Source organism: Aegilops tauschii, chromosome 5 (genome assembly GCF_002575655.3).
Source record: "Aegilops tauschii subsp. strangulata cultivar AL8/78 chromosome 5, Aet v6.0, whole genome shotgun sequence".
NCBI lineage: Eukaryota > Viridiplantae > Streptophyta > Magnoliopsida > Poales > Poaceae > Aegilops > Aegilops tauschii.
The window spans coordinates 452,037,792-452,064,514 of NC_053039.3; the positions used below are offsets into that span (position 1 = coordinate 452,037,792).

General features: G+C 43.5%; 1 long non-coding RNA gene across 2 annotated transcripts; it reads right to left on the minus strand.

Annotated features, from left to right (window-relative positions):
- Window positions 1-6,621: 6,621 nt before the first annotated feature.
- Window positions 6,622-11,696, minus strand: LOC123494204 (uncharacterized). 2 transcript variants are annotated; one of them, XR_006664508.2, is made up of 4 exons: window positions 11,584-11,696; window positions 8,163-10,723; window positions 7,581-7,761; window positions 6,622-7,221 (listed from the first exon to the last, which is right to left on the minus strand). It is a non-coding gene; the product is annotated as an uncharacterized lncRNA (long non-coding RNA). The 2 variants fall into 2 exon arrangements; XR_006664507.2 differs by having other exon boundaries at window positions 6,623-7,221; window positions 7,581-10,723.
- Window positions 11,697-26,723: the final 15,027 nt, after the last annotated feature.

Below are 26,723 nucleotides of genomic sequence, written 5' to 3' on the forward strand. Positions count from 1 at the left end.
TGAATACAGGATAAGCAGGTTATCGTTACCCTAGAGCGGTTTTAAAAGCCGGCAAATTGGACTGCATTGATTCGCCGGAAGAAGGTGAAGTTTCCTGATAATTTGAGTCAGAAGAATTGAGTGGTTGACGAGTGAGACCTGCCAAAGGATAAAAGGGATATAAATCGGAGGTGACCTCGTTTCGACGCTTTCTTGGTGCATTGGGTAAGCCGGAGGAGAGTTCCGCATCTTTACTGGTCCGGGTCTGCCTCCGGCTCTCATGAATCTGCCGCTTCAAAAGAAATTGAGGATCGTGATAAGCTAAGGGATGTGAAAATCTTACTTTCCGGGTTACTCTTCGGATTTTCTGTCTTGGGAAAGGCTCGGAGTCGGAAGAAATGATAGTTACCTCTTCAGCTTTTCCATGACTGGTTCCCGTGTCTTCCTGCTGATAATCAGTGTCAATAAGGTAATTAAAAAAGGAGCCAAGAAAGTCAAGGGCTACCTCCGACTCAGAGGTATCTTCTAAATGAAGCAAATCTGAGGCGATGGGCTTGTTCCCCTTCTTCCTGGCAATGGCTTTCCGGGCGGCTTTCTTGGCCTTTCTGGCTTTCTTTGCAGCTTCATGATCATACTTGGCCTTCCAAAATTTGTCAGTGGCCTGTGAATTACAACAAGAGTTTTGAGTAAAGATAAAACCTTCAAAGATGAAAGTAAAAATGCTTAAATTTGTGGCTTACCGCTGGAGCCGGGTTAGCTTTGCAGAAAGGACTTAAACCTACTTTGCCATAGTCTGCCAGGCTTTCATTCAGGAGTGACTTTGTCATATCATCAATGACGTCTTCAGGTAAATCATCAGGGTTGTGCCGCAAAGGATCATTCTTCTGGCCTGTGTAGTCGCACATCAAACCAGGGCGGTGGCTCAATGGGATAACCCGCCAGGCAAGCCAAACCCGGACCAAATCGATGCCATTTAAGGCATTCCCCAAAAGAGCCTTGACTTTACTCATGGTGGGGGAAAGTTTCTGGCGTTCAGCAGGAGACAGTTTATCCGGTAGAGGATGAGTGGACTCGAGGCGCAGGGCGCGAAAGCCGGGCAGAGAGTTCTCACCAGCCGGAGAAGTATCTTGACAATAGAACCATGTCTGGTTCCAGTCCTTGGGGTGACTCGGTGGATCGGCATACGGAAAAATGCAGTCTCTCCTTCGCTGGATTGAGATCCCACCAAGTTCCAAGCTAGGCCCGTTGGCATGTTCATTCTGGCGGTTCAAATAAAATAATTCTCTGAAGAGCAGCAAGTTGGGTTCTTCTCCAAGGTACACCTCACAGAACACTTGGAAATTGCAAATATTAGATACGGAGTTGGGACCGATATCTTGAGGTCGGAGATCAAAAAAGTGCAGGACGTCTCTGAAATTTTTTTAGCCGGGTGGAGAAAAGCCCCGGTTCATGTGGTCAGTAAAAACTGAAGGAAATATGCCCTAGAGGCAATAATAAAGTTATTATTTATTTCCTTATTTCACGATAAATGTTTATTATTCATGCTAGAATTGTATTAACCGGAAACTTGATACATGTGTGAATACATAGACAAACAGAGTGTCACTAGTATGCCTCTACTTGACTAGCTCGTTGAATCAAAGATGGTTAAGATTCCTAGCCATAGACATGAGTTGTCATTTAATTAATGGGATCACATCATTAGAGAATGATGTGATTGACTTGACCCATTCCGTTAGCTTAGCACTTGATCGTTTAGTATGTTGCTATTGCTTTCTTCACGACTTATACATGTTCCTATGACTATGAGATTATGCAACTCCCGTTTACCGGAGGAACACTTTGTGTGCTACCAAACGTCACAACGTAACTGGGTGATTATAAAGGTGCTCTACAGGTGTCTCTGAAGGTACTTGTTGAGTTGGCGTATTTCGAGATTAGGATTTGTCACTCCGATTGTCAGAGAGGTATCTCTGGGCCCACTCGGTAATACACATCACTATAAGCCTTGCAAGCATTGTAACTAATGAGTTAGTTACGGGATGGTGTATTACGGAACGAGTAAAGAGACTTGCCGGTAACGAGATTGAACTAGGTATTAAGATACCGACGATGAAATCTCGGGCAAGTAACATACCGATGACAAAGGGAACAACGTATGTTGTTATGCGGTTTGACCGATAAAGATCTTCGTAGAATATGTAGGAGCCAATATGAGCATCCAGGTTCCGCTATTGGTTATTGACCAGAGACATGTCTCGGTCATGTATACATAGTTCTCGAACCCGTAAGGTCCGCACGCTTAAAGTTTCGGTGACGATTTGTATTATGAGTTTATGTGTTTTGATGTACCGAAGGTAGTTTCGAGTCCCGGATGAGATCGGGGACATGACGAGGAGTCTCGAAATGGTCGAGACGTAAAGATCGATATATTGGACGACTATATTCAGACATCGGAAAGGTTCCGAGTGATTCGGGTATTTTCGGGGATACCGGGGAGTTACGGGAATACGAGGAAGAAGCAATGGGCCCCATGGGCCAAGTGGTGGAAGAGAGGAGGCAGGGCGCGCGACCCCCTAGCCCAAACCGAATTGGACTAGGGGGCCGGCCCCCTTTCCTCCTTTTCCTCCTTCTCCTTCCTTCTCCTTCTCCTTCCCTTCCTTCCCCTCTCCTACTTGGACTAGGAAAGAGGGGGGAATCCTACTTGGAGTAGGATTACCCCCCTTGGGCGCGCCTCCTCCCCTTGGCCGGCCCTCTCCTCCTCCCTCCCCATTATATACGGAGGAGGGGGCACCCCATAGACACAACAATTGATCTCTTAATCTCTTAGCCGTGTGCGGTGCCGCCCTCCACCATAATCCACCTCGATAATATCGTAGCGGTGCTTAGGCGAAGCCCTGCGTCGGTAGAACATCATCATCGTCACCACGCCGTCGTGCTGATGGAACTATCTCTCAAAGCTCGTCTGGATCGGAGTTCGAGGGACGTCATCGAGCTGAAGGTGTGCTGAACTCAGAGGTGCCGTGCGTTCGGTACTTGATCAGTCGGATCGTGAAGACATACGACTACATCAACCACGTTGTGCTAACGCTTCCGCTTTCGGTCTACGAGGATACGTGGACAACGTTCTCCCCTCTCATTGCTATGCATCACCATGATCCTGTGTGTGCGTAGGAATTTTTTTGAAATTACTACGTTCCCCAACAGTGGCATCCGAGCCAGGTTTTATGCGTAGATGTTATATGCACGAGTAGAACACAAGTGAGTTGTGGGCGATACAAGTCATACTGATTACCAGCATGTCACACTTTGGTTCGGCGGTATTGTTGGATGAAGCGGCCCGGACCGACATTACGCGTACGCTTACGCGAGACTGGTTTTATCGCTGTGCTTTGCACAGAGGTGACTAGCGGGTGTCAGTTTCTCCAACTTTAGTTGAACCGAGTGTGGCTACGCCCGGTCCTTGTGAAGGTTAAAACAACACTAACTTGACGAACTATCGTTGTGGTTTTGATGCGTAGGTAAGAACGGTTCTTGCTCAGCCCGTAGCAGCCATGTAAAACTTGCAACAACAAAGTAGAGGACGTCTAACTTGTTTTTGCAGGGCATGTTGTGATGTGATATGGTCAAGACATGATGCTAAATTTTATTGTATGAGATGATCATGTTTTGTAACCGAGTTATCGACAACTGGCAGGAGCCATATGGTTGTCGCTTTATTGTATGCAATGGAATCGCCTTGTAATTGCTTTACTTTATCACTAAGCGGTAGCGATAGTCGTAGAAGCAATAGTTGGTGAGACGACAACGATGCTACGATGGAGATAAAGGTGTCGCGCCGGTGACGATGGTGATCATGATGGTGCTTCGGAGATGGTGATCACAAGCACAATATGATGATGGCCATATCATATCACTTATATTGATTGCATGTGATGTTTATCTTTTATGCATCTTATTTTTCTTAGATCGACGGTAGCATTATAAGATGATCTCACACTAAATTTCAAGGTATAAGTGTTCTCCCTGAGTATGCACTGTTGTGAAAGTTCTTCGTGCTGAGACACCACGTGATGATCGGGTGTGATAAGCTCTACGTTCAAACACAACGGGTGCAAGATAGTTTTGCACACGCGGAATACTCAGGTTAAACTTGATGAGCCTAGCATATGCAGATATGGCCTCGGAACACTGAGACCGAAAGGTCGAGCGTGAATCATATAGTAGATATGATCAACATAGTGATGTTCACCATTGAAAACTACTCCATCTCACGTGATGATCGGACATGGTTTAGTTGATTTGGATCACATGATCACTTAGATGATTAGAGGGATGTCTATCTAAGTGGGAGTTCTTAAGTAATATGATTAATTGAACTTTAATTTATCATGAACTTAGTCCTGATAGTATTTTGCAAATAATGTTGTAGAGCAATAGCTCGCGCTGTTGCTTCCCTATGTTTTATATGTGTTCCTAGAGAAAACTAAGTTGAAAGATGATAGTAGCAATGATGCGGACTGGGTCCGTGATCTGAGGATTATCCTCATTGCTGCATAGAATAATTGTGTCCCTGATGCACCGCTAGGTGACAGACCTATTGCAGGAACATATGCAGACGTTATGAACGTTTGACAAAGCTCGATATGATGACTACTTGATAGTTCAGTGCACCATGCTTTATGGCTTAGAACTAGGACATCAAAAATGTTTTGAACGCCACGGAGCATATAAGATGTTCCAAGAGTTTAAATTGGTATTTCATACTCATGCCCGTGTCGAGAGGGATGAGACCTCTGACGGTACTTTGCCTACAAGATGGAGGAGAATAGCTCAACCAGTGAGCATGTGCTCAGATTGTCTGGGTACTACAATTGCTTGAATCAAGTGGGAGTTAATCTTCCAGATAAGATAGTAATTGACAGAATTCTCTAGTCACTATCACCAAGTTAATAGAACTTCGTGATGAACTATAATATGAAAGGGATGACGAAAATAATTCCTGAGCTCTTTGCGATGCTGAAATCGACGAAGGTAGAAATCAAGAAAAGCATCAAGTGTTGATGGTTGACAAGACCACTAGCTTTAAGAAAAGGGCAAAGGGAAGAAGGGGAACTTCAAGAAGAACGGCAAGCAAGTTGCTACTCAAGTGAAGAAGCCCAAGTCTGTACCTAAGCCTGAGACTAAGTGCTCCTACTGCAAAGGGACTGGTCACTGGAAGCGGAACTGCCCCAAGTATTTAGCGGATAAGAAGGATGGCAAAGTGAACAAAGGTATATTTTATACAGATTATTGATGTGTATTTTAATAGTGTTCGTAGCAACCCATCGGTATTTTGATACTGGTTCAGTTGCTAAGAGTAGTAACTCGAAACAGGAGTTGCAGAATGAACAGAGACTAGTTAAGGGTGAAGTGACGATGTGCGTTGGAAGTGGTTCCAAGATTGATATGATCATCATCGCACGCTCCCTATACTTTCGGGATTAGTGTTGAACCTAAATAAATGTTATTTGGTGTTTGCGTTGATCATGAATATGATTTGATCATGTTTATTGCAATACGGTTATTCATTTAAATTAGAGAATACTTGTTGTTCTGTTTACATGAATAAAACCTTCTATGGTCATACACCCAATGAAAATGGTTTGTTGGATCTCGATTGTAGTGATACACATATTCATAATATTGAAGCCAAAAGATGCAAAGTTAATAATGATAGTGCAACTTATTTGTGGCACTGCCGTTTAGGTCTTATTGGTGTAAAGCGCATGAAGAAACTCCATGCTGATGGGTTTTTGGAATCACTTGATTATGAATCACTTGATGCTTGCGAACCATGTCTCATGGGAAAGATGACTAAGACTCCGTTCTCCGGAACAATGGAGCGAGCCACTGACTTGTTGGAAATAATACATACCGATGTATGCGGTCCAATGAGTGTTGAGGCTCGCGGCAGGTATCATTGTTTTCTGACCTCCACAGATAATTTGAGCAGATATGGGTATATCTGCTTGATGAAACATAAGTCTGAAATGTTTGAAAAGTTGATATAATTTCAGAGTGAAGTGGAAAATCATCGTAACAAGAAAATAAAGTTTCAACGATCTGATCGTGGAGGAGAATATTTGAGTTACGAGTTTGGTCTTCATTTGAAACAATGTGGAATAGTTTCGCAACTCACGCCACCTGGAACACCACGGCATAATGGTGTGTCCGAACATCGTAACCGTACTTTATTAGATATGGTGCAATCTATGATGTCTCTTACCGATTTACCACTATCATTTTGGGATTATGCATTAGAGACAGCTGCATTCACGTTAAATAGGGCACCATCTAACACTACAAGAAATATGTCAACTTGTGACCCTCACTATTGGCCGCTGAAAGGTCATAGTTTTTTATTTGCGACCTGTTTGTGACCAAAAACAGAAGGTCAAAAGCTGGCAGTCGTAAACTGAAATTAGCGACCTTCCCTGTGAGAAGGTCATAGACGTTTACGACCAAAACAGAAGGTCGTTGAACCCATGACCTTTTGTTTTGGTCACTGGTTGTCTGCCCAGGCCACGTCGGATCCGACGTGGCAAAATTGCGACCAATTGAAAAGGTCATTGACAAGATTCAGCCCGGTCCGATTCGGTGTTTTACATGGGCCGAGCCCATTAATTCAGCCTATTTGTGTTTTTTTCCATCAATTTTTTGTTGGGTTCATGGGCCAAGCCCAATATGGCAGCCTTTTTTATTGTTGGGCCGCGGCCATTTTGGCTAAACAATTTCATTTCTTTTTTTATTAAATGGGTCCACTAGTCAGATGGGTCCCAATTGTTAGGTTCTGGTAACAGGTTTCCATTTGTCAGGTAAGTGGGTCCCATCTATCAGACTCATATTCTTCATATTTCAAGCAGTATTTAGATTGGCAGAGACAAAAACACACATAATACTTAAACAAGAGCAACCAGATCACATAATACAAGCTCTATCCGTGCCATTACAAAGGGCCATGTATAATACAATACTTTACAAGCTCTACAAGTGTAATATAGTACTACTTCACAAGCTCCTGTCATGAACAACACACTGGACTCGCTGGACTCTCTCATATTTCTATGCAACTTCAACAGGACAAAAACTTCGGTAGTCAGGGCTGGAACCATAGTCAGATGAACAACACGCCGGACTCGCTCGACAGCGATAGTCAGGGCTGAGACCAAACAAAACAGCAACATGGCTTCCTCTGTCATCCTGTTACATGAATCAGAGAAGAATGAGAAAAACTGGGGCAAATATATTATGAACAGACCATTCAAGAAAAGGACATGTATTTAGAATGATAACATAAATTCAGCTAGTACCATGCTTTTTGTTGTCAAGCTAGTTAAAATGAGATAGTAGTTCATATAAGAAACAGAGAGACAATATGAATATGCATGGCACGTATGCAGGTTGTGCAAAAAACTGCACTCAACACATTGCGCCTAAAACAAAATACCATTCTACTATCACGACCATACATTCAACTGGCAAGATCTAACAATACTCGTCAGCACACGCATACTAACATCACAAAGGCAGGAGAGAACAAAGGGAACCAAGGAAGATACCTGTGGATGATAGTGTCGCCGATGATCTGGATTGAGTTAGCATTGATGAGGAAGTGGATGGTGTCCATGGTGTGCTTTAGATGCACACAGCCATGAGCTTCTTGACGTTGTTGCATCCGTTCGCTCGATGATGGGTATCAATGCGTCCAAGTAGAACAAAACCACCAACATTAACCCACAGCTTCAAGTACAAGCAAGTATATATCAAGTGACAGTGAAAACAAGTTGAGAAAAACACTATAATATCTATTTCATGTCATGCAGAATTCAAACCGAATAAACCTATGCATACGAAGGTGAAATATTACAAAGAAAGCACTCATCAGGTAGCATGCATACAAAATCTCTGTGTTGGCAGTAGTAAATACTCTCTGCGTTAGCAGTAGTAAAACTCATGCAGTACCAAGTTAACAACTTTGAGTCAGAAAAGCTAGAAGTGTATCTTAAGAGAGACCAAAACTTAGAATTAAGGCACATATCATATTCTGAACAGCATCAGCACCATGGTAGTAACAATTAACAGTAGTAGGACATCAATGGGGCACAACTTAGTTAACTGCAGACGGATGGACAGACAATTACCTTCTCGAGGCAGGGCCGAGCGTCCTTGAAGTCGAGGAAGATGAGCGTGAGGGCGGCGCTAATGGCACTCCAGGACATGTTGAGGCCGAGCAGCAGCGCCACAAGCATGCCCAAGGTGATGGTGTACATGCCGAAGGTGATTTTCTCCCAAGATTCAGTGCATGGAACAGCTCCCTTCCGTTCCCAACAACAGCAAGGTACTGGTGCTACTACCGTGCAAAGAAAAATCTGGTAAGCATGATAGAAGGCTGGGATGGCAGGAAGTGAAAATCCTGTCTAACAACATGAGCAGAGCACTAGTTACAAGCATGATAGAAGGCTGGGTGAAGAATATACGAAACTGAACCAATCAATTCAATTCAAAGGGTGTATCTTGTGTAAATCATGCTAGCAATCTCAGTTTCATGCATATATATATAGTAGAAATTTTATTAGATAATCCTAACTCCATACTTAACAGATATTCATTCCTCCAAATACTCAACAGAGAGTATTCCCTGCCACAAGCAGCAAGATGAGCGGGGTTTGGGCGAGATCCAGCGAGGTGCAGGGCTGCTCGTTGGGTAACTAGTACCTGGATGTATGGAGTGAGGAGGGAGAGCTGCATCATACTAATCTTGGGCGTGAAGAGTGGAAACTACCATATATTGCCCAAGAATTGAACCCAGCTTTGACATGCATGCTGGAATTCAACTCCATTTGTTGTCACAGAGATAAGATTAAAATCAACATTGTTTTGTTTGCCACTTATTGATGAAGCTACTAATCAGGATTAAATGCAGACAGTAGTAGTAGTAGTAGTAGCAAAGCAGTATATATATTAATTTGACTAAACTGAACCAACACCACAAGTCTGCATACAATGAAGTTACTAGGTAGGGATCATATAACATGAGGCAGATGGATGATTAGCAAACATGCTGGGTGGCCAAGAAATGAACAGCATATAAAATACTCCTACTATTGCAGTAGTTAAGATGATGAGACAAAGGACAGCAGCATGCAGAGTTCCTGATGCACTGGAGTGGCCCAACTCGGCTGCACCACACTGAGGCACTGTTGTTCCATCGAGCTCGACCATGTTCAGGCTTCATCATCGCCGTGGAGGTCCCGGTGGTCGTCCTGGTCCATGGAGTGTGAATCTTATTATTTCATTTCAGAGAACGCTAAACACAAATGGCATGTATATGGATCACTGTGGACAAGCAAACTTCGCTAATAAATATGAACAATGCCTACTATAGCATAGCAGGTAAGGAGTTAGATTAACTCAAGTATTGGTGACTAATAGACCTATTATTTCATTTCAGAGAAAGCCTGAAACGCAAATGGCATGCATATAGATACCAAGGACAAGCAAACTTAACTAATAAATATGAACAAGGTCTACTATAGCATAGCAGGCAAGTATTGGTGACAAATAGACCTATATTAAGAGTAAACAGAACTAGCTCGGAAAACAACTCTATATTAAGCGTATCATGTGTGAATGTGATACAGTAAAAAATTGCATGCTATGTACATCAAGTTAAAAGGCACAAGTTATACAGTAGCCTAAAGCAGAGCAAGTGTACAGCAAGTTGATAAAAGAATGCCCAGTCATGGCATTTGATTTCACAAGAGAAGAATGTGTAAGGTGCAATGTTGTGTACACTTTGTAATTCTATAATAATTTGTAGTGCACTGTGGCTAGAAGCCAGAGTACACTTGAAGCTACGAACTATGCAACAAGCCTGAAACTCCAACAACAAGAAGCAGAGTTGAGCTCCTAGCCATCAGACAAGACTGGAATCCCAGCATTTGCCTCTCAAATTTTTATATAAAGTGAAAATTCCCAGCAGGGTAGATAGACATATGCTATTGTTTAGAATTGCATGATAAATTGCGAGAAGTCTTCGAATACAGAGTCTTATGCAAAGTTATTACAATCAGTATGATGTTGTCAAGGTCATCCAAGTACTTGCCCTTTTAGATGCATATATAGCTATATGTAGGAGAATAATAGAGTACTAGCCGCACCTGCTAGATGTATTTCAGAATGAGAGGTCAAAAATAGGTAAAAATACTGATGCAAGCTATGCTCTACAACAAGTGCAGAGCAGCTACACAAGAAAAATACAAGCCCACTGATACTAGTTGTGCACTTGTTTCTTTCGTTCACCACTGATCTGATCTGTAGTGAAAGCGAAAGCATGGCCAAAAGAAGTTAAAAATGTTATTAGTTGTAAGAGGATAGAGATGCCACTGGATCTCAGAACAATATCAGATCAGGTTGTTGAAGACGTTGATGACGATGTTGTCGTTGGTGACGGCGTCGATCTCCGGCCCCAGGAACTGCATGTTGATTAGGATCCCCTGCACCGCCGCCAGCATCAGCCCAAGAACAGAGCAAGAGGAAGAGTGCAATGCGCGCGCGTGCTGCCGACCGCCGTACGTAGAGGTCTTGAAGTGGAGGAAGGATTCATACCATGGCACCGACCGCCGTCGAGGTCTTGAAGGCTGCGGTGGGTTTCCATGGCCGGGCTTCATCCCGTCGCTTGTCGCTGTTCCTCCTGTCCTACCTGCAGAGACAGAGACGGGGGTGAGAGGGAGGGGGAGATTGATCCACCTGTAGTACTAGGATTGCACAGCAACTAGTAGCAGAACTAGCAAGAAATAACCAAATTGAGTGTACACCAATATCATATGAATCCGCAACACAATCGAGCAACAGATTGGTAGAAGAACAGATGCTGCATAAACCGTGAACTACAGGTGGAGAAATAACCCTTTTCATGAGTATACTAAGCACTAATATGGGTTACAGCTAGTTGACAACTGACACCGTGTAGACCATGATGTGAGTATACTAAGCACTCATATGAGTATTACCAAGGACTTCCATGACATTATTACCTCAAAGACATACTGGAAAATTAAAACTGCACTGTTTATGCCTCTGATCACATAAAAGCAGCTACCTCCCTTAACAAATTCACATCATTGTCAGTTTTGTGATATTGTTGCATAAATAGCCCTAAGATCAAGTTAATAAATCTATTTAGAATGTAGTGTGTGCAACAAGAAACTTGATTGAGAAACCATGCTCTGTCTAGGCATAATACTCCTGACTGAGGTAGAAAAAACGTTGGTCTTCTAAGTTGACTTCAACGCCAACCAGATACAGTAGTACGTATGCGTACAGACTAGTCAATGTAAGCATGTTGCACTCCTATCTATATCTAGTAGCTGGATTAGTACACGCATAGACTAATCCTGCATGTCTAGTAGCTCAAGTGACATCTCAATCGTCCTATTTGGATATAAACTTCAGCTCAAACAAGGACGTCTCTTTGGTATAAGTTGGAAAAGTCTATGCCATAAGAGATGATGAGAACCGAACTGTTGTAACTCTTACAGTTAACAAAATTTCATAGCTAACCTCTGCAATCGGGAATATCTTGAACAGTATGTGTCCCTTCCTGATACAGGCCAACCAGTGGTTTCTCTGGTGTTCCGCGTACCGCTAGCTTTGCCCGGCAACACCATTCTGACTAAAAGCAAGGTTCCCACATTCAGACTTAGCGACAAAGAAAATTCACCAACTAATCACATCAATTGCTTATGCACCTAAAACATTTACTAGGAAGTGGGAACATTTTGAACCTAAAATTCTTCTCCGTTACTGGATCAGGTGACCAGAAGCTATGCAAACTAATTTAGTGGAAACCAAATAGACACCTCATCCCACACATTTCCTGCTAGAGATTCATGGGAGCTGCACTCACCAGCCTGCCCCTACTGAAGGTGAAGTCCTCGATTCCGTGGCCACTGAAGAAATCCGCCACATCCTGCAGCACCGGCGGCTTGTCCAGGTCAACTCGTGCGTGCATCCGGAACACCTATGAACCACGCAGAAGAAGAGTCAGCTCACACGCACGCACATACCGAAGTGGTACACAGTATCTTGTTGAATCAAAGGAAATGAAGCGGCGAGAACTGAACTGTTGGAGAGACGAGATCGACGGATCACTCACGTGGCGGAGGTCGGCCTTGAGGGGCGCTGCGGCCTCTCGGGACGACGAGGCCGCCATCGTCACCGCGGAGGCAGTCACCCGCGAGGGCGGCCAGCAGGCTTGGCCTGGACGTGCTTGACCTTGGAGAGGATCTCCCGCGGCCGCCATCGCTGATGCTGCTACTGGATCCGAGCTTCGGGGATTGGGGATCGGGGAGACGAAACCCTAGCTGCAGCGGAGGAGGAAGAAGAGCTGGGAGCGGGAGCGAGGTTCGGGTGCAACGCGAGGGAAGGAGGGCGCCGCCGGTGACAGAAAGGAAGGAGGGCGCCACCGGTGCCAGCGCGAGGGAAGGAGGGCGCGGCGCGAGGGGTGAGGGAGAGGCCGATCTGGATCGGGGACAGAGAGAGGGAGGCGGCGGGCGGAAGGAAGGAAGGGAGGAGAGGTGAGAGAGAGGTAGGGTTTGGTGCGGTGGTTTTTTTCCTTTTCTTTGCATGGATGGATGGATGGACGTTGGATTGCTAGCAATGGATGGAAGGATGTCTGCCATCTCATCGATCCGTGCCACAAACGGTTCCACCAATCACAATGTAGTACACACTTTGACGATTTTATAACCATCTAAATTGGTCGTAATCGATTAAATAATATGCTAAATCATGTCACCTATTTTATAACATCATAGAATTAGAAAAAAAATAAGAACAATAGCATCGTGTCACAAGTGAGACTTGTTTTTCAGAAAAATAACAAACCTGGAATAATACAAATATCTTTAAAAATTGATCTCAAAATGAGTTTTATTTGCAAAAAAACATTTTCTACCTTTGGAGTGTCGAAAATGGTATATATTTTTTGAAGCACCTACCAATATTTGTTGCAAAATGGCACCACTCTATTTTTCAATAATATTAGATCATATTTTAGGTACAATTGACCAAATGCTTGTGTCTCAATAGTTGTCTATCCACCTCTCGTCAATAATTGAGGAGGTTTTTCAAGTGCCCATTTTCCATTTTTCGAGTGCCCAAAAGGAGGTTTTTGGTGAAGAACCTACCAAATAATTGTTGCAAAATTGGACCAAATCATTTTTCTAAAATACTAGGCCATATTTAATGCATAATTCACCAAATGGTTTGGTGTAAAAAGTTTTGATTCACCTCTCGTGAAAAAGACAAATTTTCGCCGATTCAGTTGGAAGCGGGTCAAATTTGAACTGTAGCTGCCTTATAGTTTGCTCTTTATTTTTTCCAAAAATCATTTTAGGAACATAGGTATCTATTTAATCAGAGAAACACCAAAAAAATTCCAAGATTCAACCACTAGCTAGGAACGGTCATTCCCGCCGTTTTGACCGCATTTTGAAACGGGCATAAAAAGTTAAAAAAAATAAAAAAAATTGGGAAACCTTCGCGTTGTGTCATTATACGTGGCCAAGGTCCCAGGAAAAATAACAAACTTGTAATATGGCAATTATTTTAAAAAAGTGTTGTCAGAAACGAGCTATCACGTGTGGAGATCAATGGCTTTCAAGCCAAATGATCAATCTTATCGCCACATTCATGGCATAGTTTGTTCAAATGATCTCATATTGTGCACAATGGTGCATATTGGAATGGCAAACAATATTTCCTAAGGAAGTTTTCATTTTTTTTTGGACGAAAAAACCATTTTCCATTTTTCGAGTACCCAAAAGGAGGTTTTTTTGTGAAGGACCTCCCAAATAATTGTTGCAGAATTGGACCAAATCATTTTTATAAAATATTAGCCATATTTAATGCACAATTGACCAAATGGTTGGGTGTAAAAAGTTTTGATCCACCTCTCATGAAAAAGACAAATTCCCGCCGATTCAGTTGGAAGCGGGTCAAATTTGAACTGTAGCTGCCATGTACTTTGCTCTTTATTTTTTCCAAAAATCATTTATAGGTACATAAGTATCTATTTAATCAGAGAAACACCAAAAAAATCCAAGATTCAACCACTAGCTAGGAACGGTCATTCCCGCCGTTTTGACCGCATTTTGAAACGGGCATAAAAAATTAAAAAAAATCAAAAAATTGGGAAACCTTCGCATTGTGTCATTATATGTGGCCAAGTTCCCAGGAAAAATAACAAACTTGTAATACGGCAATGATTTAAAAAAAGTGTTCTCAAAAACGAGCTATCACGTGTGGAGATCAATGGCTTTCAAGCCAAATGATGAATCTTATGGCCACATTCATGGCATAGTTTGTTCAAATGATCTCATATTGTGCACAATGGTGCATATTGGAATGGCAAACAATGTTGCCTAAGGAAGTTTTCATTTTCTTTGGACGAAAAAACCATTTTCCATTCTTCGAGTGCCCAAAAGGAGGTTTTTTTGTGAAGAACCTACCAAATAATTGTTGCAAAATTGGACAAAATCATTTTTCTAAAATACTAGGCCATATTTAATGCACAATTGACCAAATTGTTGGGTGTAAAAAGTTTTGATCCACCTCTCGTGAAAAAGACAAATTTCCGCCGATATAGTTGGAAGCGGGTCAAATTTGATCTGTAGCTGCCTTGTAGTTTGCTCTTTATTTTTTCAAAAAATCATTTCTAGGTACATAAGTATATATTTAATCAGAGAAACACCAAAAAAATTCCAAGATTGAACCACTAGCTAGGAACGATCATTCCCGCCGTTTTGACCGTATTTTGAAACGGGCATAAAAAATTCAAAAAAAATCAAAAAATTGGGAAACCTTCGCATTGTGTCATTATATGTGGCCAAGGTCCCAGGAAAAATAACAAACTTGTAATATGGCAATTATTTTAAAAAAGTGTTCACAGAAACGAGCTATCACGTGTGGAGATCAATGGCTTTCAAGCCAAATGATCAATCTTATGGCCACATTCATGGCATAGTTTGTTCAAATGATCTCATATTGTGCACAAGGGTGCATATTGGAATGGCAAACAATATTGCCTAAATAAGTTTTCATTTTTTTGGACGAAAAAACCATTTTCCATTTTTCGAGTACCCAAAAGGAGGTTTTTTTGTGAAGGACCTCCCAAATAATTGTTGCAAAATTGGACCAAATCTTTTTTATAAAATACTAGGCCATATTTAATGCACAATTGACCAAATGGTTGGGTGTAAAAAGTTTTGATCCACCTCTCATCAAAAAACAAATTTCCGCCGATTTAGTTGGAAGCGGGTCAAATTTGAACTGTAGCTGCCTTGTACTTTGCTCTTTATTTTTTTCAAAAATCATTTATAGGTACATAAGTATCTATTTAATTAGAGAAACACCAAAAAAAATCCAAGATTCAACCACTAGCTAGGAACGGTCATTCCCGCCGTTTTGACCGCATTTTGAAACGGGCATAAAAAATTAAAAAAAATCAAAAAATTGGGAAACCTTCGCATTGTGTCATTATATGTGGCCAAGGTCCCAGGAAAAATAACAAACTTGTAATATGGCAATTATTTTAAAAAAGTGTTCACAGAAACGAGCTATCACGTGTGGAGATCAATGGCTTTCAAGCCAAATGATCAATCTTATGGCCACATTCATGGCATAGTTTGTTCAAATAATCTCATATTGTGCACAAGGGTGCATATTGGAATGGCAAACAATATTGCCTAAGGAAGTTTTCATTTTTTTGGACGAAAAAACCATTTTCCATTTTTCGAGTACCCAAAAGGAGGTTTTTTTGTGAAGGACCTCCCAAATAATTGTTGCAAAATTGGACCAAATCTTTTTTATAAAATACTAGGCCATATTTAATGCACAATTGACCAAATGGTTGGGTGTAAAAAGTTTTGATCCACCTCTCATCAAAAAACAAATTTCCGCCGATTCAGTTGGAAGCGGGTCAAATTTGAACTGTAGCTGCCTTGTACTTTGCTCTTTATTTTTTTCAAAAATCATTTATAGGTACATAAGTATCTATTTAATTAGAGAAACACCAAAAAAAATCCAAGATTCAACCACTAGCTAGGAACGGTCATTCCCGCCGTTTTGACCGCATTTTGAAACGGGCATAAAAAATTAAAAAAAATCAAAAAATTGGGAAACCTTCGCATTGTGTCATTATATGTGGCCAAGTTCCCAGGAAAAATAACAAACTTGTAATACGGCAATTATTTTAAAAAAAGTGTTCTCAGAAACGAGCTATCACGTGTGGAGATCAATGGCTTTCAAGCCAAATGATCAATCTCATGGCCACATTCATGGCATAGTTTGTTCAAATGATCTCATATTGTGCACAATGGTGCATATTGGAATGGCAAACAATGTTGCCTAAGGAAGTTTTCATTTTCTTTGGACGAAAAACCATTTTCCATTTTTCGAGTGCCCAAAAGGAGGTTTTTTTGTGAAGGACCTCCCAAATAATTGTTGCAAAATTGGACCAAATCAATTTTCTAAAATACTAGGACATATTTAATGCACAATTGACAAAATGGTTGGGTGTAAAAAGTTTTGATCCACCTCTCGTGAAAAAGAAAAATTTCCGCCGATTCAGTTGGAAGCGGGTCAAATTTGAACTGTAGCTGCCTCATAGTTTGCTATTTAGTTTTTCCAAAAATCATTTCTAGTTACATAAGTACCTATTTAATCATAAATACATGGTTTGGTGGCGATACGTCGAGGTTTGGGCGGTGGCCGAGGCCCCCAACTCTAGAGCGCGTAAACTCGCATGCCCGCCGCGTGGTCACCGCGTGACCGTGGCATTGCCATGTGTTCTGGGCAGCCTAGGCATGTCTAGTGGGTTAGCCACTCCCCAGGTAGGTGCTAGGAAGAAAATTACAACATAAGATTCTCACGAGGAGACCGATCGATGCTCAAACATGAATTAGCAGCCAAGTGTTTGATTAGCAGTACGGGAAATGTACATGGCTAATGGGCGTGAGTATTGGCTGAGGACGATCAGTTACTAAGAAGACTGTCTTCACAAATTTTCAGCTCAAAAGGAGGAGTCTAGGTGCTACTTGCTTTGCAAAGTACCACACTGGACATAAATACGAATGTTGAAGTTGTGCTCAAAATAATGAATGGATTGAGGTGGCATTTGGTGGAGGATGGTTATTTGGGCATAGGAAATCACCGTAGAAAATGGATACTATTTGGACATGCGAAAGTGGCACTTCCTTCACAAAGTGTTGTTTTGAACAGAATAGGAAAATGAATATTGTTGAATTATTTTTGAACTAGGCAAGGAAGGTTTTTCACATATTTGACGAAGATATGACCCAAAGAATTTATGAGATTTTTTTGGGAATTTTGGGATTGACAGAAATATAGGTTGCTTCACAACCTCGGGCAAAAATTGCCACATGGACATGACACATAGGCAAAACTGATGAGGTGGCGCCTAGTCATAGCAACCCACCACAATTTACAAGGTTATGACCATCTATATTGGTCATGATCAGCTAGAAATAAGGCAGCGGACCAGTGCTATCTGCTTTATGACTATTTGGTGTAAGGAAATTACGACCTTTCTGACCAAAATGGTCATTATAGTTTAGAGTTTCGAGCCCCCCGAACAGCTTTTGACCAATTGGTCTGAAATGGTCATAGATCTATGACCAATTCTTCCAGGGTCACTGACAGAAGGTCACTAGTTGACATATTTCTTGTAGTGTAAATCCGTTGAGACGACACCGTATGAACTGTGGTTTGGCAAGAAACCAAGGTTGTCATTTCTTAAAGTTTGGGGTTGTGATGCTTATGTGAAAAAGTTTTCATCCTGATAAGCTCAAACCCAAACCGGAGAAATGTGTCTTCATAGGATACCCAAAGGAGACAGTTGGGTACACGTTCTATCACAGATCCGAAGGCAAGACATTCGTTGCTAAGAATGGATCCTTTCTAGAGAAGGAGGTTCTCTCGAAATAAGTGAGTGGGAGGAAAGTAGAACTTGATGAGGTAATGATGGAAAGTAGTTCGTCACATAAATCTGTTCCTGTGACTCCTACACCAATTAGTGAGGAAGCTAATGATGATGATCATGTAACTTCAGATCAAATTACTACCAAACCTCGTAGGTCAACCAGAGTAAGATCCGCACCAGAGTGGTACGGTAATCCTGTTCTGGAGGTCATGTTACTTGACCATGACGAACCTACGAACTATGAGGAAGCGATGACGAGCCCAGATTCCATGAAATGGTTTGAGGCCATGAAATCTGATATGGGATCCATGTTTGAGAACAAAGTATGGACTTTGGTTGACTTGCCCAATGATCGGCAAGCCATAGAAAATAAATGGATCTTCAAGAGGAAGACAGACACTGAGAGTAGTGTTACTATCTACAAAGGTAGAATTGTCGCAAAAGGTTTTCGACAAGTTCAAGGTGTTGACTACGATGAGAGTTTCTCACTCGTATCTATGCTTAAGTCTATCCGAATCATGTTAGCAATTGCCGCATTTTATGAAATCTGGCAAATGGATAAACAAAACTGCATTCCTTAATGGATTTATAAAATAAGAGTTGTATATGATGCAACCAGAAGGTTTTGTCAATCCTAAAGGTGCTGACAAAATGTGCAAGCTCCAGCGATCCATCTATGGACTGGTGCAAGCATCTCGGAGTTGGAATATACGCTTTGATGAGTTGATCAAAGCATATAGTTTTATACAGACTTGCGGTGAAGCCTGTATTTGTAAGAAAGTGAGTGGGAGCACTACAGCATTTCTGATAAATATATGTGGATGACATATTGTTGATCGGAAATAATGTAGAATTTTCTGGAAAGCATAAAGGAGTATTTGAAAGGAGTTTTTCAAAGAAAGACCTCGGTGAAGCTGCTTACATATTGAGCATCAAGATCTATAGAGATAGATCAAGACGCTTGATAAGATTTTCAATGAGTATGTACCTTGACAAGATTTTGAATTAGTTCAAAATGGAACAGCCAAAGAAAGAGTTCTTGCCTGTGTTGCGAGGTGTGAAGTTGAGTAAGACTCAAAGCCTGACCACGGCAGAAGATAGAAAAAGAATGAAAGTCATTCCCTATGCCTCAGCCATAGGTTCTATAAAGTATGACATGCTGTGTACCAGATCTATTGTATACCCTACACTGAGTTTGGCAAGGGAGTACAATAGTGATCTAGGAGTAGATCACTGGACAGCGGTCAAAATTATCCTTAGTGGAATAAGGAAATATTTCTCGGTGATGGAGGTGATAAAGAGTTCCTCGTAAAGAGTTACGTCGATGCAAGTCTTGACACCGATCTGGATTACTCTGAGTCTCAATCTGGATACATATTGAAAGTGGGAGCATTTAGCTAGAGTAGCTCCATGCAGAGCATTGTAGACATAGAATATTTGCAAAATATATACGGATCTGAATTTGGCAGACCCGTTGACTAAACTTCTGTCACAAGCAAAACATGATCACACCTTAGTACTCTTTGGGTGTTAAATCACATAACGATTACTGACTCTAGTAAACACATTGAGTGATGGTCACATGGCGATGTGAACTATGGGTGTTAATCACATGGTGATGTGAACTATTGGTGTTAAATCACATGGCGATGTAAACTAGATTATTGACTCTAGTGCAAGTGGGAGACTGAAGGAAATATGCCCTAGAGGCAATAGTTATTATTTATTTCCTTATTTCACGATAAATGTATATTATTCATGTTAGAATTGTATTAACCGGAAACTTGATACATGTGTGAATACATAGAAAAACAGAGTGTCACTAGTATGCCCCTACTTGACTAGCTCGTTGAATCAAAGATGGTTAAGTTTCCTAGCCATAGACATGAGTTCTCATTTGATTAACGGGATCACATCATTAGAGAATGATGTGATTGACTTGACTCATTCCGTTAGCTTAGCACTTGATCGTTTAGTATGTTGCTATAGCTTTCTTCATGACTTATACATATTCCTATGACTATGAGATTATGCAACTCCCGTTTACCGGAGGAACACTTTGTGTGCTACCAAACGTCACAACGTAACTGGGTGATTATAAAGGTGCTCTACAGGTGTCTCCGAAGGTACTTGTTGAGTTGGCGTATTTCGAGATTAGGATTTGTCACTCCGATTGTCGGAGAGGTATCTCTGGGCCCACTCGGTAATACACATCACTATAATCCTTGCAAGCATTGTAACTAATGAGTTAGTTACGGGATGGTGTATTACGGAACGAGTAAAGAGACTTGCCGGTAATGAGATTGAACTAGGTATTAAGATACCGACGATCAAATCTCGGGCAAGTAACATACCGATGACAAAGGGAACAACGTATGTTGTTATGCGGTTTGACCGATAAAGATCTTCGTAGAATATGTAGGAGCCGATATGAGCATCCAGGTTCCGCTATTGGTTATTGACCGGAGACATGTCTCGGTCATGTCTACATAGTTCTCGAACCCGTAGGGTCCGCATGCTTAAAGTTTCGGTGACAATTTGTATTATGAGTTTATGAGTCCCGGATGAGATCGGGAAATGATGAGGAGTCTCGAAATGGTCGAGACGTAAAGATCGATATATTAGACGACTATATTTGGACATCGGAAATATTCCGAGTGATTCGGGTATTTTCGGGGGTACCGGGGAGTTACGGGAATACGAGGAAGAAGCAATGGGCCTCATGGGCCAAGTGGTGGAAGAGAGGAGGCAGGGCGCGCGGCCCGCCTAGCCCAAACCGAATTGGACTAGGGGGGCGGCCCCCCTTTCCTCCTTTTCCTCCCTCTCCTTCCTTCTCCTTCTCCTTCCCTTCCTTCCCCTCTCCTACTTGGACTAGGAAAGAGGGGGGAATCCTACTTGGAGTAGGATTGCCCCCCTTGGGCGCGCCTCCTCCCCTTGGCCGGCCCTCTCCTCCTCCCCCCCTTATATACGGAGGAGGGGGCACCGCATAGACAAAAAAATTGATCTCTTGATCTCTTAGCCGTGTACGGTGCCCCCCTCCACCATAATCCACCTCGATAATATCGTAGCGGTGCTTAGGCGAAGCCCTGCGTCAGTAGAACATCATCATCGTCACCATGCCGTCGTGCTGACGGAACTCTCTCTCAAAGCTCGGCTGGATCGGAGTTCGAGGGACGTCATCGAGCTGAACGTGTGCTGAACTCGGAGGTGTCGTGCGTTCGGTACTTGATCGGTCGGATCGTGAAGACGTACGACTACATCAACCGCGTTGTGCTAACGCTTCCGCTTTCGCTCTACAAGGGTACGTGGACAACACTCTCCCCTCTCGTTGCTATGCATCACCATGATCATGTGTGTGCGTAGGATTTTTTTTGAAATTACTACGTTCCCCATCAAAAAACTATGACTTCCCCTTCTTTGGGTTGAGGCTTTTCCTCTGTTGGATCACGAGCACGGTAGGACATGACTTCCTTCTTTGGCAGATAGCCAGTCTTCACAAAATCATTAACTGTGCTATCTGTGACGATGGATTTGACCCAGTTGCATGTAATGGGTGCTTTGGCTGCCTTGGGCGGCATTGCGATGGAAGCCTACGACAAAATAAAAATTTCTGGTTTAAATTTAAGCCGGAGAGAAATACTTCAATTCATATTCAAGATGGCGGCTTATAAAGGGGCCTAATGGCATATGGCTAATTATGTCAGATTATTTAAGCCGCCATGAGCAGTTAAGTTATCTGAGCCGCCATATGTGGTTGAAGTTATCTGTTGAGCATTCTAAGCCGGTGGTATGAGCCGCCATGGTTAGGTGGATCTATTAAAACATAGACGTCGACTAAGTGTCACGAAAACAGGTTTCACAGATGGCAATCTTTATTTTGGATCAACGGATGCTCGGAAAAGGAGAAATATTCTAGACCTAAAAAACCAGTACGGAGGAGTTCATCAGTACTAAAGAAGCCTTTGTGCAAGAAAAGGAGATCTATTAGTATCCGAAATGGATGCAAAACAGCTACCGCGCAAGTTTTACACTTCTTTTAGATCAAAAGAGGATGCGGTGGAGAAACCACAAAAAATTCGTGATGAACAGCGAAGAACGCCAAATAACTCGCAAACTTTAATGTGGATCTGAGGTGCGGAAAATCAGAAACTTACGGGTGCAGATTTACTGCGGAGGTTCGCCGCCGCTCTCTGGACCAGTTCAGGTCGATGCAGCAGCCAGGGTCGAAGACGACGAAGTGTGCTGCGGCGGCGGCGGAGCTCGAGCAGCGGTAGGGTTGCGAGAGGAAGAAGGCGATGGAAAAGGGGGAGAATGAAGAAAGACCAGTCGTGCCTATTTATAAGAAGACTGATAAGTGGGCGCGAAAAACGAGGAGGCCGATGGGTATCCAGCTTGTCAGGACGCCTCGATTCTCGGGATGGTTATTAAAGATAAGGATCCGTTGATATATATTGGATAAAATATGAATTAATGACAGATGACGTCATGGCGGGTCATTGCAAATCCAGAAGATGACGTCATGGCGGGTTACAAATTTCCGTTTGACAGAGAACAGAAGACTTTTCCTAAAGTGATGAAGATTGACATGAACCAGCTCAAATCAATCTGGGGCCTAATGTTGGGGATATAATTATTAGTATGACCCGCCCAGGAGGGGCCGGGTTATACTCATGACGACTCATCAAGCCCAAGACAGCTCTTGGAGATGGCGGGTTAATTAAGGGCCCAGGGCCCAAAGGGCGACTTAAGGCCCGTAGTGATAAACTGCCATATATGTGTAAACTTGTATTATAAGGCAGGAATAGAGAGAAACCGAGCCGGACACTGTTTATGAGCCGGCCGGGACTCTATGAGCCGCTGGGCATCGACCTCTGTATATAAAGGGGCGACCCGGCGGCGATTCAGGGCAAGTAACATCAGATCGAGAGCTAGGTCAAGCGGATTCTCTCCCTGGTTATTGAGAGATAAGTAATCCCACTCAAAACTGGATCGTAGTCTTTTACCTTCACTGGAAGGGGCCGAACCAGTATAAACCTCGTGTCCTTTCCCGATTAACCCCTTCTTGCTTCCTAGTTGCGATGGCTCCACGACTAAGTCCTTTCACTAGGACATTTGCCGTGACAATTTCACGACACTTTGTCTTCTAGATCGTGGGTGCAAGTGGACTATTCGGTAGGCACACATTTAGATCATGGGTGCAAAAGGGTTATGTGGTAGGCACATTTAGCGTTGTGTTGAGTGTGAGGCTGAAGGAGATATATTCATGTTTGGGGCATGTAGAAAGCAAGCTTGATGAATTGTAAGTTGAACATGTAACTCTTTCATGGTAGCAAAAATTGATCAACAAAAAAATTGTTGTTTTTGTGATTGAGAGGAGAAAAATCATAATTTATTCCTGTCATATTCATTTACTATCTTAATCTGGTACACGATTCATGCTACATACAATTTAGCACCGCCATCAAGTATTTCTTTCAACTTTTTTTGGAAACTGATTTGGTGGTATTCATCATAAGCTGAAGGGCCAAATCTGTGTGGGGAGTTGGTACCATTCTCTGAGCAATATGGAATTGCCGAAATGACTGCGTTTCTAACAGATCATCTACTCATAAGTCCTTGCAGGTTATCTATAGGGCTATGACTATAATCCGTATGTGGTCGATGCTACATGATGTGGACGTGAGGGCACTCATGGCCTCTGTGTGCAGCCGATGAAAATAGCCTCACATGATTTATCAACCAGTTTCGCTGGCGAGCCACTTATAGATTATGTGTATGAATTATGTAATCTCAAGCCCGCCCTATTGTGTTCATGTTTTGTGGTACTCGTTGAGTTGAACTTAATTACATTTGATAAAAATGGATGTGTACGTCTTGTAATGGAGAGGCCAAGGTACTCCCCTTTTCAGAAAAGAAAAAAAATGCATGACTCCTTTCAGTTGCTTTGCCACCTCTATCTCCAACTCCTTCGTTCCGAACATTGTTTGTGATCCAAATCCTCTGCATGAAGCGAGGAAGCATGGATACAACTTGCAATCGTACTTTCTTTCATCCAAATCCTCTGCATGAAGCTCTGCCTTTGAATTATAGAAGATGAAGTATACAAACAAGGAAAAAGAACTTGATAGACGACTAGCGACTTGGAGCCACCTCCTCCCCAAGAAAAGTCTAGGGTTCCTGCCTCCCGCCAGTGCTGCTGCCAGTCCGCCTCGTCTCCGGTGGTCTTAGGGCCCTGGCGACACGGTGGATCTCGGCCCTTGCCGGCGGGAGGACTCTACTTTCAGATGTTCCATCATACTTTGTTAGGGTTTGTGTCCTGCTCAGAAAGATGAGACGTCGGCGCCTCCCTAAATATGGAATAAGGTACTCCCCGCCTAGCCCCCATCCTGATGGTGTGTCCCACATCTCCGGTGGACGTGTGGAGGTGTGTCTCCGGCGGATTCGTCTTTGGTGGATTTGCTCGGACTGGTCGTAGTTTGTCTACGTTCATGTGTCTTCAGGTTGTATCCTTTCGATCTACACTACTCTTCATCGCCGACGATTGATGTTCTGCTGCGCTAGTCCTATGGGGACTTAGCATGACGACTTTCCGACTGTCTACTACAACAAGTTTTGCCCGGTCCCGGCGAGGGAGGGGCGATGACGATGATGCGCCTTCAGCTTGCTTCAGTATTTGTAGTCGTCGCTAGGTGGTCTGCGGATCTAGCAGGGCCGTCCAAGGGCCTGTGTGGGTTGTGCAACCGCACAGGGCCCCCAAATTCCAGGGGCCCCCAATTTTGTGCCAGTGTCTAGTGTATTTTCCGTGTTGGGCCCTTTTATCACAACTAGCATAGACTTAGGCCTGCCTAGCTAGTCCCTGTTTCTCTCAAACTGGGCCAGCCCCTCAATCTCCCAAAATAAGCCTTTCCTTAGTCCCTATCGACACAGCCCGCCGATCGAGGTCTATCGATCTAGCCCCGCACGGTCTGCTCGGAAGAGAAAAAAGGGCCCTCATGGAGGTGAACCGACAAAGTGCGGCGGCAGCGGCGGCGGCGGCGGCGCACGGAGATGGAGCGTCGTTGTTACTTTGTTTCCTGCCCGGAGAAACAACCCGCTGCCCTGCCGGCATGAAGAATTCATTCCATAGTTTTCTTTGTCGCCGGTGTCCGAGACCTAGGCGAGGGCATCCCCGATCTGTCCACAAGGTGTGCTCAAATTGATTCCCGATTTAATTTAGTATTTTGTCCTGTTGAATGATTATACTAGTGAGTATATTGTGTGCATACGCTTCAGTTTATCAATCCATCTGTTTAGAGAAGATATATAGTACTAGGCTAGTTGACCAAGTTGTCACACACCAAGATTTCCAAGCTAGTTGCTCGTTTAAAATTCAGGGTACAATTTCTTTATCTTGGTATAAGCCTATAATTCATGAAGTGTTTGAATTCATTCTTTTTCTTTTTATAAAACATCTATTTTAGAATTTTTAGGGCCTTATTTTGCATTCCGCACCGAGCCCCCGAATTCCTGGAGATGGCCATGGGATCTGGATGTAATTTTTATTATTTTTGGTGTTTGTTGTACTGTTATGATTGAAGATGAATAGATCGAAAGTTTTCTCGCAAAAAAATAAATAACCTGATAGATACATGGAGCAAGAGAGAAAAATAGGAAAATAAACAATGGCTAGACGCCCGCCAAAGTCCTGAAGGCCCCTCCAGCTCCAAGAGGCCAGCTGGAAATGCAATCATTCTTGAAAGGACATTTCGAGCGCCATTTGTCAATGCTCCTGGTTCCCCTTACCTCCAGCGTAGCAGGGAGTCCTCGTAGGCTCTCGCTAATCTCTCAAGTGCAAGTCTCAGGTCTCGCGTTTGATCTCATGCACACACGCACACCAATTGGTTAAACAGCGATAGATATGATGATGCCGAGAAGAAGAGCGAGCTCTCGTCTCCCTGGCCTCCACTTCCTGACCTTCTTCTTCTTCATCGTCTACTTGGTCGGTTCCATGCCATCCAACATCCACCATGCCCCTTCCGCCGCCATTGCACCTCTGCTTCTCCCTCTCCAGCGCAATCCACGTCTTCCTCCCGGTCCGCTCGTTGCTGTGTGGGAACCCCACGGTGTGATGGGGCAAGCTTCACTCCCAGTTTCTCTTTCCTGGAAGCGACCGCGAGCAACTTCACGTGTTTCACTTGGATGATGCCCCATGTCTACGGCTACGGGCAGAGCCTCCCGACCCGTTCCCGAACTCCACCATGGACTGGAGCAGGCCCTCCACCCGCAGCACACCTTGCACCCCAGGGGCGTCGCCCGCCACGCCAAGCCAGTCGCCGTGTCTGACGCGCACAAGCCGTCTCCGCGCCGGCCGCCGGTCCGCGCCCCATGCGCACATCCAAAGTCTCCACGAGCACACCGGCCGTCGGCACACGCCGTCCACGCCCAGGCGGCGCCAGAGCAAGGACCGAGGCCCCCGCCCCCCACCCGTACCATCATCTGCGCCAGCCGCGGCCCGCGAGGTCCCAGATCGGGACTGCATGAACACCAGCGACAGCACGCCCGCGACAGCGCGCTTACCGCCGTGACCAGCCGCCGCTCCGCGTGCCGAAGACCACCTCCGCCGCGCTAGAGGGCACCACCTAAAGCCAAGCGCCGGACGGCCGCACCCTAGGAATTTTTCATCATGTATTTGTTCATAATATTCCATAGGAATGACAGG